The sequence below is a fragment of the Hemiscyllium ocellatum genome, chromosome 17, assembly GCF_020745735.1.
Source record: "Hemiscyllium ocellatum isolate sHemOce1 chromosome 17, sHemOce1.pat.X.cur, whole genome shotgun sequence".
NCBI lineage: Eukaryota > Metazoa > Chordata > Chondrichthyes > Orectolobiformes > Hemiscylliidae > Hemiscyllium > Hemiscyllium ocellatum.
Genome location: NC_083417.1, coordinates 20148064 through 20163253, shown reverse-complemented (window position 1 = coordinate 20163253; position 15190 = coordinate 20148064).

Below are 15190 nucleotides of genomic sequence, written 5' to 3'. Positions count from 1 at the left end.
AGATCACATCTACTGCTCTGCCCTCATCAATCCTCTTTGTTATTTCTTCAAAAAACTCAATCAAGTTTGTGAGACATGATTTACCACGCACAAAGCCATGTTGATTATCCCAAATCAGTCCTTGCCTTTCCAAATACATGTACATCCTGTCCCTCAGGATTCTCTCCAACAACTAGCTCACCACCGACATCAGGCTCACTCTTCTATAGTTCCCTGGCTTGTCCTTACCACCCTTCTTTAACAGCAGCATCACATTTGCCAACCTCCAGTCTTCCGGCACCCCCCCATGAGTATCGATGATACAAATATCTCAGCAAGACGCGCAGCAATCACTTCTCTAGCTTCCAAGTTCTAGAGTTCTTGGGTACACCTGCTGACATTTATTCACACAGTCATTCTTACAGACAGTGTCCAAGACACAACCTCTAGCTGTATCCTGTGTCACTGGTAGCCAATACTATCAGAGACGGTGGGACAAAGGTAGATAGCTAGAAGCCTGATGGTCCTCAAAAATGAGAACTTATCCTTTTGACTGTTCATAACAAACAAGGTACTGATCGTATCTAGCCAGTCTGAGACTGTATACCCCACAAGATAGTCTCTAACATTAGATTTGATCCCACAATTAGACAGCATTTGCTGGATAATCCTGAGTGTGTGAAGATTTATACTGACAACAATTTAAAAGTGTGAGAGAGGCTCATTCATTTGTGTGCACCTGGAGCTAGATATACTAAAGCACATGGCTTTGGCTTTGTAGACATAGAACATAGAACATAGAACATAGAAAAATACAGTGCAGTACAGGCCCTTCGGCCCTCAATGTTGCGCCGATCCAAGCCCACCTAACCTACACAAGCCCACTTTCCTCCATATGCCTAACCAATGCCCGTTTAAATGCCCATAAAGAGGGAGAGTCCACCACTATTACTGGCAGGGCATTCCATGAACTCATGACTCGCTGAGTAAAGAATCTACCCCTAACATCAGTCCTATACCTACCACCCCTTAATTTAAAGCTATGCCCCCTCGTAATAGCTGACTCCGTACGTGGAAAAAGGTTCTCATGGTCAACCCTATCTAAACCCCTAATCATCTTGTACACCTCTATCAAGTCACCCCTAAACCTTCTTTTCTCCAATGAAAACAGCAAATGTACATGCATTGCATCTTTTCAACTCAACAAAATAAGTGACAGTCATTCGTTGGTTACTCTGTCAGCACAATGCCTTGATCATTCAGAATCAACATACCTGGTTGAAAATTTGAACAAAGCCTGGCAGTTCATTGTCTCTCATAGTTAACTTGCATACTCTCCTTGGCAACACCTCTTCTAATCAGAGACTTCTTGCCAACCAATCAGCATTGTCCTCTTGTAAAATATAAATGTTGGTTTTCCCCTCATGACTACAAAATAAAAAGCTTCAACAAGTAAGATTGGAAAATCTATAAATCTATACTTGCTTATAAATGCACCTGGCAATTATTAAATGGAGAACCATAATTCTCAATAAACTCATCTCTAACCTCTGAGACCTAGGCCTCAGCTCCACTTCTATAAGTGGATCCTCGACTTCCTGACCCATAGACCGCAGTCAGTAAGAGGAGGGGACAACACCACCTCCACCATAATCCTGAACATCGGTGACCAGCAAGGCTGTGTACTCAGCCCCCTATTATACTCCTTACACATCTGTGATGGTGTGGCCAAATTCTGTCCCAACTCCATTTACACGTTTGCTGATGACACTACTGTTTTAAGTTGGTTCTGAAACAACAATGAGACAGAGTACAGGAAAGAGATTGAATATTTAGTGGGATGGTGTAAAGACAACAATTTCTCATCAGCATCAGCAAAACAAAGGAGCTGGTCATTGATTTCAGGAAGCAGAATGGAGGGCATGCCCCTATCTGCATTGATGGTGCTGAGGTAGAGATGGTTGAGAGTGACACGTTCCTGGGAGTGATGATCACCAACAAACTATCCTAGTCCAACTATGTCAAAGTGATGCTCATGAAAGCACAACAACATCTCTACTACCTCATAAAATTAAGAAATTTGCCAAGTCAACAAGAACCATAGGTGTACCATAGAAAACATCCCATCACTCCATGGTATGGTAACCTCAAAAAAACTACAGAGAGTTGTGAACACAGCTCAGCCCATCACACAAACCAGTCTTCTATCTATTGACTCCAACTGTACTTCCCCTGCCTCGGGAAAGTGACCAACATAATCAAAGACTCCTCCCAGGCCATTTATACTTTCTTCCATTGGGTAGAGGATATATAAGTTTGAATACATGTGCAAATAGATTCGAGAACAGCTTCTTCCCTGTTTTTAGACTTTTGAATAGACTACGCAAATGTCAATTCTGTTATCTCTCTCTCTATTGTTCTGGTACTCTGATGCACTTTGTATAGTACGAGCTGCCTGTAGAACTCTTTGACAGGCAGCTCACTGCAGTGTTGCTGGTAGTGATATCACAGGCACTGCATGGACAGTGGGTGCACTTCCTTCAGTGCCAGTGAACCCAGACTTTCTACAGATTGAGAGGAATGTGCTCAAAATATATGTTGGGTTAAGTTAGTTAGATATTGATCTTAATGATTGATTTATTTGGGGGATTTATTACCTATCATTAATGTGTACTATTGCTGCAAAATGAGCATTGCAGTGATTATTCCAGTGAAAGCCAGACTGATGCTAACATCAGGCATAAGTGTTAAACAAATGTTCATATTAACTCAGACGTGCTAATTTCATCTAAGGTTGTTTAATGCAACATTTTATCCAATAAGTAGCAATCTATGCAGATTAAAATGTGCTATGACAGAGCCAGTTACTTTTATTTGACTTGCCCTTGTATTAACCTTCTGGAAAGAAGATCAAAATCTGTACAAATGACTTGTAAAAACAGCGCTGCAAGCATTTGAAAGCATAATGGGAAAGGCATCAAAGGACTATGACAACGGAATCCTTAAAAGAGACAATTCAGATTTGAGGAGCTCCACCTTTATTTATATGAATTTTTAGACATCCTTGTCTGTACAGATCCGAGTGCACTCAGTCCTTCTTCCCAGAATATAGTTTGACTTTCACCTTAACAGATGTGTTCTGTTTTCAGGTTGGCTGTTCTCCAGAACAGAGAGAAGAGGCACATTGTAAGCTCTTGTGTAAACTTACTGTCCTGACCCAGTTGTGAGGACTATTGGCATCGTGATATTACCATTGCACAGAAACAGCTGGCCTGCACTTAGCTCATGTATTTTTTTTTCTATTTGACGAAACACTTGACTAAAAAACTTCAGAAATTGTGATAGCACTCTTGAGCAACTGTGCAGCCTTGAAAAGAGGCAAATGTTTAAGACCACTGCAGCACAACTTGATTCTTGTCAGCCAACGGCAGTGCTGATGTCTTCTGCACTCTTATTACTGCATGCTTCTGCCCTTGAGCTGAAATGTGTCAAATACTTCTTTTCCCCAGAGCATCGGTTGAGTTTTCTGTGCTGTTATACTGAAAGGCTGAAAACACAGTACAATTTATTTGGAGACTTCAGGAATAGGTTGGTTTGGGTGGGGTGCGTGGTTAAAGTATTGATTTTTGGATCATACCCACAACCATGCCCATTTCCTGATATAACGAGGACACATTTCAATGCCTGTGAATAACTTCCTTGCTGAAGTCAGGGCTTTGCTTCAGTGGTTTTCAAGGCTTTTTGTCTACAGAGCACTTAAGTAATTTAATAGGCAACAGACCAACACAGACCACCTACCCTGAGATAAGGCAAAGGACTGCAGACACTGAAGATCTGAAATGAAAACAGAAGTTGCTGGAGAAACTCAGCAGATCTGGAGAGGCATCTGTGAAGAGAATGCAGAATTAATGTTTCTGGTTCAGTGACTCTTCTTCCATCCTAGACTCAAAACGTTAACTCTGTTTTCTCCCCACAGATACTGCCAGACTGGCTGAATTTCTCCAGCAATTTCTGTTTTTCTTTCAAATTCATCCGACCTGCTTTTGCCTGTTTTCACACAACAAAACTGATTAGAAATAATGGAAGTGTAATAAACCTGTGTTTCGTAAACATTAAATTTAAATAAATTATTAATTACGGCCAACATCAAAAATATAAACATGTTCTATCATAAAGCTGATCTGACTGGTGAATACATTCACTTGAAACATTCTTTTTGTGCTATAAAATCATCACAGTGATAATCTTGAGTTGGGAGGTCATGTTGCAGCTGTACAGGACATTGATTAGGCCACTGTTGGAATATTGCGTGCAATTCTGGTCCCCTTCCTATCAGAAAGATGTCGTGAAACTTGAAAGGGTTCAGAAAAGAATTACAAGGATGTTGCCAGGGTTGGTGGATTTGAGCAATAGGGAGAGGCTGAACAGGCCGGGGCTGTTTTCCCTGGAGCATTGGAGGCTGAGGGGTGACCTTACAGAGGTTTACAAAATTATGAGGGGCATGGATAGGATAAATAGGCAAAGTCTTCTCCCTGAGGTTGGGGAGTCCAGAATTAGAGGGCATAGGTTTAGGGTGAAAGGGGAAAGATATAAAAGAGACCAAGGGGCAACTTTTTCATGCAGAGGGTGGTACGTGTATGGAATGAGCTGCCAGAGAAAGTGGTGGAGGCTGGTACAATTGCAGCATTTAAGAGGCATTTGGATGGGTATATGAATAGGAAGGGTTTGGAGGGATATGGGCCAGGTGCTGGCAGGTGGGACTAGATTGGGTTGGGATATCTGGTCAGAATGGATGAATTGGACAGAAGGGTCTGTTTCCATGCTGCACATCTCTATGACTCTAATTGATACTTGTCTTACATTAATATTAATAAACAAAATCAGCAATTCCATGAACCAATCTAGAATACTACATTGTAGTTGTTTGCACTGATGATGATTCATGCCTCACAAATGCAAGTGGTAAGGTTGAGGGTTATAGTCTGTTCTCTGTCATGGCCTTGGCAATGGTGTGACAGATCATAGACCTGCATTTTGGCAGCTCTGAAATGCCTGAAAGAAACTCACAGATTACCCACTAAGCACCAGTTCTTAAATTAGTGCAGGCGGATGGGATCTGGTGCTGCATTTAGGAGACACTAATGAGGTTTGTTTTACCCTGTGATGGGATAAGGGCATGATTGTATAATGTTCAGCACCATTTCCAATACCCCAGGGTACGGAAGGAGTCAATTTTCACATACAGCAATACCTGGATAATATCCTGGCTTGGACTGATAAGTGGTAAGTGACATTCATGCCACAGAAACGCCAGCAATGAAACTCTCAAACAGGAGAATATCTAATCATTTCCCCTTTATATTCAATGGCAATACAATCACTGAATACAGAGGAACCTCAATTATCCAGCATTCAATTATCTGAAAATCAGATTATCAGGCAAGATCGCAAGGTCCCAATGCTTGACTAAACTATGTTATCCAGCATTGAATTATCAGGAATTCGATTAAGCGAATGAAATATTTCCTGTTCATGTCCTTCGGGTAATTGAGGTTCTTCTGTACACCACTATCAACATCCTAAGAGGTACAATTGATTAGAAATTGAACATGAGTAGCTATCTAAGTACTGTAGTTAAAAACACGTCAAAGCTAGGAATTCTGTGGCAAGTAGCCCACTTCCAAGGCCTGCCACCACCTAGAAGGCACAAGTCAGGAATGTGATGGAATATTCTCCATTTGTCTGAATCACTGCAACTCCAATCAAACTCCAAAAACCATCCAGGTCAGTCTCCTTCATTACCTTGAACATTATTTCGATTCATTACTTTTAATATTCACTGCCTTCACCACCAGCTACAGCGGCAGCTGTGTATACCTTACACATACCACATACATATACAAAATATCACCAAGGCTCCTTTGACAGCACTTTCCAACCCTGCCTCCTGGAATGACAGGTACTGAAAGGGTTATCACTGCGAACAAAAATGGTAGACATGCATCTGGAAATTAGCCTGATTGCCTACAGTACTGACAATGAGGAGGACAAGGGCAACAAGAAAGTATCTTATTATCACTGTCTCAAGGATAGTTGGGCTTGGGCAATGCCTTCATTCAATAAATTAGTAGAAAAGACATGCAGAAAAACCTGGAAATTAAGCAAGAGTTCAGGTGAGTGTTTAAAGTTGGGCTTGTTCCATGTGAATTAAGCTGACCTGATACAGCTTCTGTCTCAGTGCCCCTCGGGAAACATTTGTCAGAGAATGATTGTGTGGTTATACCTTTTTCTAACTTTCAAATTGGCAAGCTCAGAATGACTGTCATTATTGTTTGTGTTTGACAGCATATAAAAGAGGCCAACAATCATCATCCATGGCACTGATGCAGTTCTGAGATGTAATCAACACATACAAAAAGGGAGGTGTGCAATTATGAATTGTATGGGGCAAGGTTAAAGGCAGGAAATGCATAGGAAGGCAGTGCATAGGTGGCAGTATGCAGGAAGGGAGCTGAAGTTAGAATAGATCTGACAATGTTGTGGTGTTTAGAGATAGATGCTTGGCTTCTTTGACCTTTTGGAAGAATATATACTTCCACAGGCTCAAGCTGTCATATTAGATGGATGAGATTGAGCAGTTGATTAGAAGACCTGCTGTCTGCTGGATCAGTGAATGTCAACGCCATCCTCAATTATTTTAGCTATGGCGTCTTCCAGGGTGCTAGCAAAGACATCTTTAAGTGTTTTCTGCTTAGCTGTTAGCGGATGTCATAAGCCGGGGATGGACTGTATTGGTTTTGCTCGGGCTAGGAGTCATGTAAATTTCACTTGTAGCAACAATAGCCAGAATGATTAGGCACTCACATTGACCTCTCCAATTGGATTCCCACAAATATCAAATGCCTTTCAAGTCAACCTCTGCAATCACCCTGCTTCTGGGCCAGCCTTCATCATACCTGCTACTCCGCTGCGGACTAGTGTAGTGTTGCTCAGTGGCATGATGAATAAATTACTTGTCATCTTTGTGAAGTCAGTGGGAATGTCATGCACAGCCATGATCATGGCTTGATTGGACTCATTTGAGAGCCAGACTTGTAGATTCATTGTGGTAGACATGTTTTCTCCAAGACTGACATTCCCACTAACTGCAACACCAATCCAATAGCACTTGTGTTAGGCTCCTCTATTATATGCTGTAGTGGAGAGAGTACGTGCCATATCAGTTTATACCTTGTTTAAATCCTGATGCACTTCTGCTATTCTTGTCCTCAATGATAGCCCTTTTCTATATTCAGCTGAGCAGAGTTCAGAAAGGATTATTCTCCTCAGTACAGAGTTTCCAGTGTTGTCCCCGCCACTAGCGTCTGCCTGAGCTCAGTGTAAGATGTGAACCATAAGGTAGAAACTCACTATTTAATCTATCAAAGTTTAGTGAATTTCTGTAGTGCCTTCTGACACATCTGGTGACATTGTACTTAGGGAAAGAAATGACACTCTTTGAGGGAAGGCCATCAAGTATATTCTATGACACTTGCTGAATCGTGCTCCAGAATTACTGAAAAAGGCAAGAAACTTAGATTGACTCTCATCATACTCTTTATTCTCATTGCTCTGTCATTGATAACACAAGGCCAGCTATAGGTACCAGATATGTTTATAATTCTACTTGCCCCTGTCTCTTCAACTCCCATTTAACTCCAGGTCAGTCTAGCTGGACTAATTGCAGAGCCCACTAACAACTCTGTCTCTCTTTCTCTTCCTTGCATTGGTGCATTCTCTTCTCTCATGAGGAATGAAGAAAGAGAAAAATCTGTGAGTGAGTGAAGGCTCAGTTTTACTTGTTAGATGCAATGTATTGGGTGAGGTTTCATGTTGCATTGCATTAGGATTAGGCTGTATTAGGTAACAGTCAGTTAGAGTAGTGGGGAGTTAATAAAGTGCATGGAAAGAGAAGGCTGAGTGCTGCTGAAAGTTGTGTGGGTGTGAGGAGTGATGAGATGGAGCATGGCAGAATGAAAATTGTTGGGGGTGTAAACCACAGGATGTAACTGCACTTACAGATGTTCTTACTGTTCCTGGTCAGGCCATTCAACCACTTCCTACATTACATCCAATATTCCAGCTGGTCATCTCCTCAACTGCCTCTTTGGTGAAAGCATCAGATTTCTTCTTCCTATAGCTGGGAATAACTATGTGTTTACTCCTCCTGACTGCATTCTGCACTGCATCTCGGAGTCTAGTTGCTGTCCTTGCTAGAGGTACATCATTCATCATGAACACTTCCAATTTCCATCTGCGTATTGTCCCATTAAATTGAGATCATATCATGTTAGAATGTATCACAAGTGGGTTGGAGGCATGAAGCCCAGAGATGAAGAATAATTACTTCAATCACAGATTTTGATATTTGGATTGTCTCCACTCATTTTCACTAGGAAGGGGTCTTCAGATTATTATCAGGACCCTGGATTCTTAACCTAAAGAGAATTGGACAAACTATTCTCGCCAATATCTCCCTGCCAAAACTTCTGTCCTGCATCTGTTGGGTACAAAGTAAATTTAATAAATGTGGTAAACAGCATCATCATAGAATTTTATAATTAGTGATTCATGATTTAATAGATGTGAAAACTGGACTAGTACTGGAATGATTATCCTTCCCCTGACACTTGCAAAAAGAACAGATTGTCTTGTGCATGACGTCTTTTGCATGATCCAGTGTTTCTGAAACAATTTCTACCCATCCAAGCAGTTGGAATGAAGAATCCACAATGCCCCTGGATATGGAAGGTTTGCGGGGCTGTGATTTTCCATTAGTTGCTCCCCCTCCCTAGTCTATAGCAGGTAGATAACTTTCTTTGAGCCTCCATGGATTCTGTTCTATGACCAGATATTAAGAACTGCACCAATGTTCACTCTTTCCTTTGGAAAAGACTGAATGGAGTTCAGGTGCCATTGAGATCAGGAACTCGGAGTGTGATGATGGAAATTAACAAAATGATCAGAAACTCAATCCTTAGGTACACGTGAAGCAAAAAATAGAACAAACAAAAAAAAACCCTCAGTCTAAAAGGCCAATAAAAGTACGATATACAATCCTTTATACTTTGCTGTGAATTTTAATAAAATATTACAATGGAAGCATACATTATTTCACTCTCAAGAAAAATCCAGAAAGAGAAGCAGTAACAAGATCAGCTTGAAAATGTGCTCTGGCAGCTTCATTTAATTTTTTTTTGTTATAAATATCTTTCCGAGTCATCTTCCTCAGCGAGGCAGGATTCCAGGAAAGTAAAATAGCAGCAAATGAGGATGGCAGGTGAATGTTTGAATGTTTCCACTTACAGTTCATTGCAGTTTCATTTTATTTCTCTTGGTACTCTCATATCTTAAATATTCACAGATCCTTACCACCCTCAGCAGGAAACAGCTGGAGCTGAGACCTGTCTTCCTTTGAAAGATGCTATTACCTTATATCCACTATCCAGACACTGTAATGACCCCATGAAATCTACATTGATGCACAATGTTAAAAATCACACAACACCAGGTTATAGTCCAACAGGTTTAATTGGAAGCACTAGCTTTCGGAGCGCTGCTCCTTCATCAGGTGGTTGTGGAGACTATAATCTGGTGTTATGTGATTTTTAACTTTGTACAACACTAGCATCTCCAAATCTTGATGCACAATGGCCAAATCTAATGTCGAAATGTTGAATGTCTTTGAAAGCGATCCTTTATACATGACAGAATAAAGTAAGCTAGTCTACTGTGTGAATTCCTTCCCAATTCCTTTACTTGAATCTCCTTCTGTACTGCCTGATTCTACGATTTGCCTATACACGTTCAGGCAGAAGGAAAGTCCCATTTGTGAGGGGGAAACTTGAGGAGTAAAAATATAACAAAATAGGCAGAGTTCAATCTTCATGAAATAGGTCAAGAACTGGAAGCGGAGGCTGGAGAAGTGAACAAACAGTTGTATGAGTTCCCTGAGGGCACTAGACATAAATATAAACAGATGTCTTATAAGGCATATCTCAAATATGGCAAGTAAGAAGAGGCAGCGTTTGCTGACAAAAGAACAGCAGGCGTGTTTCTTCACCATACTTAACTCCTTCCAAATTTCTTGTTTGCAAGCAATGTACCTTTTATTGGCAGAATCCTTTAGTATGGTTATGCAATGGGGTTTTCTGGGGACAAAGTAAAGCAGCCATAAGTACAACTTATTTCTTTATCTAAACATTAACCCTGACACTACCATTGTTAAAATAATATTCATTATAAATAGTTTAACAGAATTATTGAAGTAATAAGCAAATACAAAATTACAAGAATACATTAATATGATTGTTACATAATATTGTGCACGATAATTGGAACCCCATAAAGCTGTATTTTTAATGTTATCAATCATGATGGAAGTTTAATGAATCAACTGCAGCCTTAGAGTATACTTCATTCAGAAGCATTTTTAAAATACTTCTCTTTTGTGTATGCTTAACCTTTTTAAGTTTTCATCCTTCGTTTATACCGATCCTTATTCTTCGTCCATTAGGTGCAATGTGTCTAAAACCAAAAAGAAAATTATACTGCTTGCTCCCATTCTGTTGCCAGAAATCACAGAAGACAGCCTCAAACAGTAAGCGCTACAATTGGTTGCTTTTTGGTATAAATGATTTGGATGAGAATTTAAGAGGTATGGTTAGGAAGTTTGTAGGAGACACCAAAATTGGTGGTCTTGTCGACAGTGAAGAACATTATCTAAGATTACAAAGGAATCGTGATCAACTGGGACAATGGGCTGAGGAGTGGCAGATGGAGTTTAATTTGGATGAGTGAGAAGTATTGCATTTTGGTAAAATGAACAAGGGCATGACTTATACAGTTAATGGTAAGACCCTGGACCCCAGATTTAGAAATTAAGGTACAGAGTTCTTTGAAAGTTGTGTCACATGGTGATAGGGTGGTTAAGAAGGCACTTAGCATGCTTGCCTTCATCGTTCAGATCATTTCGTATAGGAATTAGGAAGTCATGTTGATTTTGTACAAGCCATTGGTGAGGCCACTTTTGGAGTAGTGTGTACAGTTCTGGATGTGCTGCTATAGGAAGGATATTATTAAATTGTAGAGGGTTCATAAAAGATTTACCAGGATGTTGCTGCGACTGGAGTGATTGAGTTATAAGGCGAGGCTTGGACTTTTTCTTGGGAGCATAGGAGGTTGAGGGTTGACCTTATAGAGGTTTTTAAATTATGAGAGTCGTAGACAAGATAAATAGCAAAGCTCTTTTCCCTAGGGTGGGAGAGTTTAAATCTAGGGAGTATATTTTTAAGGTGAGAGGAGAAAGATTTAAAAGGGATCTGAAGGGTAACTGTTGCACACAGAGGGTGGTTTGTATGTAGAATGAATTGTCAGAGGAAGTGGTAGATGCAAGTACAGTTACAGTGTTTAAAAGAGATTTGGATAGGTACATGAATGGGAAAGGTTTAGAGGGATATAGGCCAAATGCAGGCAAGTGGGACTAGCTCACTTTGGGAATCTTGGTCAGCATGGACGAGTTGGACCATAAGGTTGGCATCTGTGCTGAATGACTCAATAACACCATAAACGGAGCAAACGCCATAAAGAAAGAAAAAAATACAGCATGTGAGAAAGCATGCTAGCAATTTAAAACAAATAGTAAAAGTTTCTTCAGCTAGTTAAAAAACAGAGTTAATAAAGTGGTTGTTGGTTCTATAGAAAATGAGTCTTGGGAAAATATTGATGCAAAAAAGGAGATGGCAGATGAATTGACCCTGTATATTGCATCGGACTACACTGTAGAAAACACAAGTAACATCCCAGGAGCAGAAATAAATCAGGAAATGAGAGGAATAGAGAAATTTACAATCATCAGAAAAGTGGTAGTGAGTTAATTGTGGGAACCACTTGCTCAATCCTGATTGGTCTTGAAAGAAGTAGTTCATAAAATCATTATTGTATCAATTTTAATTCTCCAAAAATCCCTTGATTCAGGGAAAGATCCATTTGATTAAAAATAGCAAATGTAACTCATCCAAAGAGGGAGGGAGACAGAAAGCAGGAAACTACATGCCAATGGCTCCATATTTGTATTTGGGAAGATGTTAGAAGTTATTAATAAAGAAATTTTTAAATGCAATTTGTTTGATTCATTAAAGGGATGTTGACATTGCTGGCTACTTATTGCCCATCTCTAATTGCCCCTTGATCCGAGTGGCTTCCAAGGCTTGTCATTTCAGAAGGGAATTAAACATAAACAACATTGCTGAGGGTTTAAGAGTTACGTGCAGACCAGACCAAGTGAGGACAACAGGTTTCATTCTCTAAGGGACATTAATGAACCAGATGGATTTCCAAATCAAGCAATGCTTGGTTGCCACTTACCAGCTTTTAATTCCAGTGCTGCACTCATCTGCCATGGTGCTATTCAAACATGTCATCATACCATTTGCCTGTGGCTGTGGGTTACTAACCCAGTGACATTACCACTCTACCACTACCTCCTATGACAGAATTTCAAAGTAATGAGGGAGAATCAATGTGGTTTTCTAAAAGGAAATTCATGGTTAAACAACTTTTTAGAGTTCTTTGAAGAAGTGACATGTGCTGTGGATAAATTGGTATGGTGCCACATCACATTGAGGATAATCTGTATCATGTTGTGTAGTACTAAATGTAGTACTCGAGTCATAGAGATGTACAGCACGGAAACAGACTTTTTGGCCCTGCTCATCCATGCTGACTAGATATCTTAAATAAATCTAATCACATTTGTTGGGAATTGGGAATATGGGATGGCATTTTTACAGGGGGCAGGGTGGGAGGTGGTGTAATCTAGGTAGCTATGGGAGTCGGATCACACCTCCTCCCCACATTTACTATAAACCGACTGACTTTCACAGCTACCCAGATTACACCTCCTCCCACCCTGCCCCCTGTAAAAACGCCATCCCATATTCCCAATTCCTTCGCCTCTGCCACATCTGCTCCCAGGAGGACCAATTCCAATACCGAACAACACAGGTGGCCTCCTTCTTCAAAGACCGCAATTTTCCCTCAGATGTGGTTGATGATGCTCTCCACCGCATCTCCTCCACTTCCCACTCCTCCACCCTTGAATCCCGCCCTCCAATCGCCACCAGGACAGAACCCCACTGGTCCTCACCTACCACCCCACCAACCTCCATATACATCGTATCATCCGTTGTCATTTCCGCCACCTCCAAACAGACCCCACCGCCAAGGATATATTTCCCTCCCCTCCCCTATAAGCATCCCAGAAAGACCACTCCCTCCACGACTCCCTCATCAGGTCCACACCCCCCACCAACCCAACCTCCACTCCCGTCACCTTCCTCTGCAACCGCAAGAAATGCAAAACTTGTGCCCACACCTCCCCCCTCACTTCCCTCCAAGGCCCCAAGGGATCCTTTCATATCCATCACAAATTCAACTGCATCTCCACACACATCATTAACTGCATCCGCTGCACCCGATGTGGCCTTCTCTACATTGGGGAGACAGGCTGCCTACTTGTGCAACGTTTCAGAGAACACCTCTGGGACACCTGCACCAACCAACCCAACTGCCCCGTGGCTAAACACTTTAACTACCCCCCCCACTCCACCAAGGACATGCAGGTCCTTGGCCTCCTCCATTGCCAGACCATGGCAACATGGCGCCTGGAGGAAGAGCGCCTCATCTTCCGCCTAGGAACCCTCCAACCACAAGGGATGAATGCAGATTTCTTCAGCTTCCTCATTTCCCCTCCCCCCACCTTATCTCAGTCCCAACCCTCAGACTCAGCACCGCCTTCTTGACCTGCAATCTTCTTCCTGATCTCTCCGGCCTATCACGCTCACCTTAACCTCCTTCCACCTATCACATTCCCAGCGCCCCTCCCCCAAGTCCGTCCTCCCTACCTTTTATCTTAGCCTGCTTGGCACACCCTCCTCATTCCTGAAGAAGGGCTTATGCCCGAAACGTCGATTCTCCTGCTCCTTGGATGCTGCCTGACCTGCTGCGCTTTTCCAGCAACACATTTTTCAGCTCTGATCTCCAGCATCTGCAGTCCTCACTTTAACCCTGGCAACATCCTTGTAAATCTTTTCTGAACCCTTTCAAGTTTCACAGCCATCCTTCCTATTGCAGGGAGACCAGAAATGCGTGCAGTATTCCAATAGTGGTCTAACCAATGTCCTGTACAGTCGCAACATGATCTTCCAACTGCTAGACTCGATGCATTGACCAACAAGTGAAAGTATACCAAATGCCTTCCTCGTTATTCTCTCCATTTGCAACTCAACTTTCAAGGAACTATGAACCTCCACTCCAAGGTCTCTTTGTTCAGTAACACCCCCAGGATCTTACCATTAAGTGTACAAGTCCTGCCAGGATTTGCCTTACCAAGTGCAACACCTCACATTTATTGAAATTGAACTCCATGTGCCACTCCTCGGCCCATGGCTCATCTGATCAAGTTGCATTGCCCTCTGAGGTAACCATCTTCGCTGCGCACTACATCTCCAATTTTGGTGTCATCTGCAAACTTACTAACCATACCTCCTATGTTCACATCCAAATCATCTATATAAATGATGAAAGTAGATATGGAACAAATCTATCAACTCAAATCTGGGCATCCATGAGGACCCCTGGGCTATCAGCTGCAGCATTGTACTCAAACACAATCTATCACCTCATGGCCCAGCATATCCCGTAATCCACCATTACCATCAAACCAGGGATTAACCTGGCTCAATGAAGAGTGCAGGAGGGCATGTCAGGAGCAGTACTAAGTATACATGAAAATGAGGTGACAACCTGGAGAAACTATGATACAGGAATATTTATGTGTAAAACATCATAAGCAACAAAGATAAACAAGGCTAAGTGACTCCACAGCTAATTGATCTGATGTAAGATCTGAAGGCCTGCACGGCCATTCACAAATACTAATGGATAATTAAACAACTCATTGGAGGACGTGGCTTCACAAACATCCTTATTCTTAATGATGGGGAGCCCAGAACATCAAGGCAATCGGTGAGGTTAAAGCACTTGAAACTATCTTCAGGCACAAGTGTTGGGTAGATGATCCATCTTGGCGTCCTCTGGAGGTCCCTACCATCACTAGCTTTCAGTCAGTTTGACTCACTTCAAGTGATGCTATGAAACGACTAACGGCACA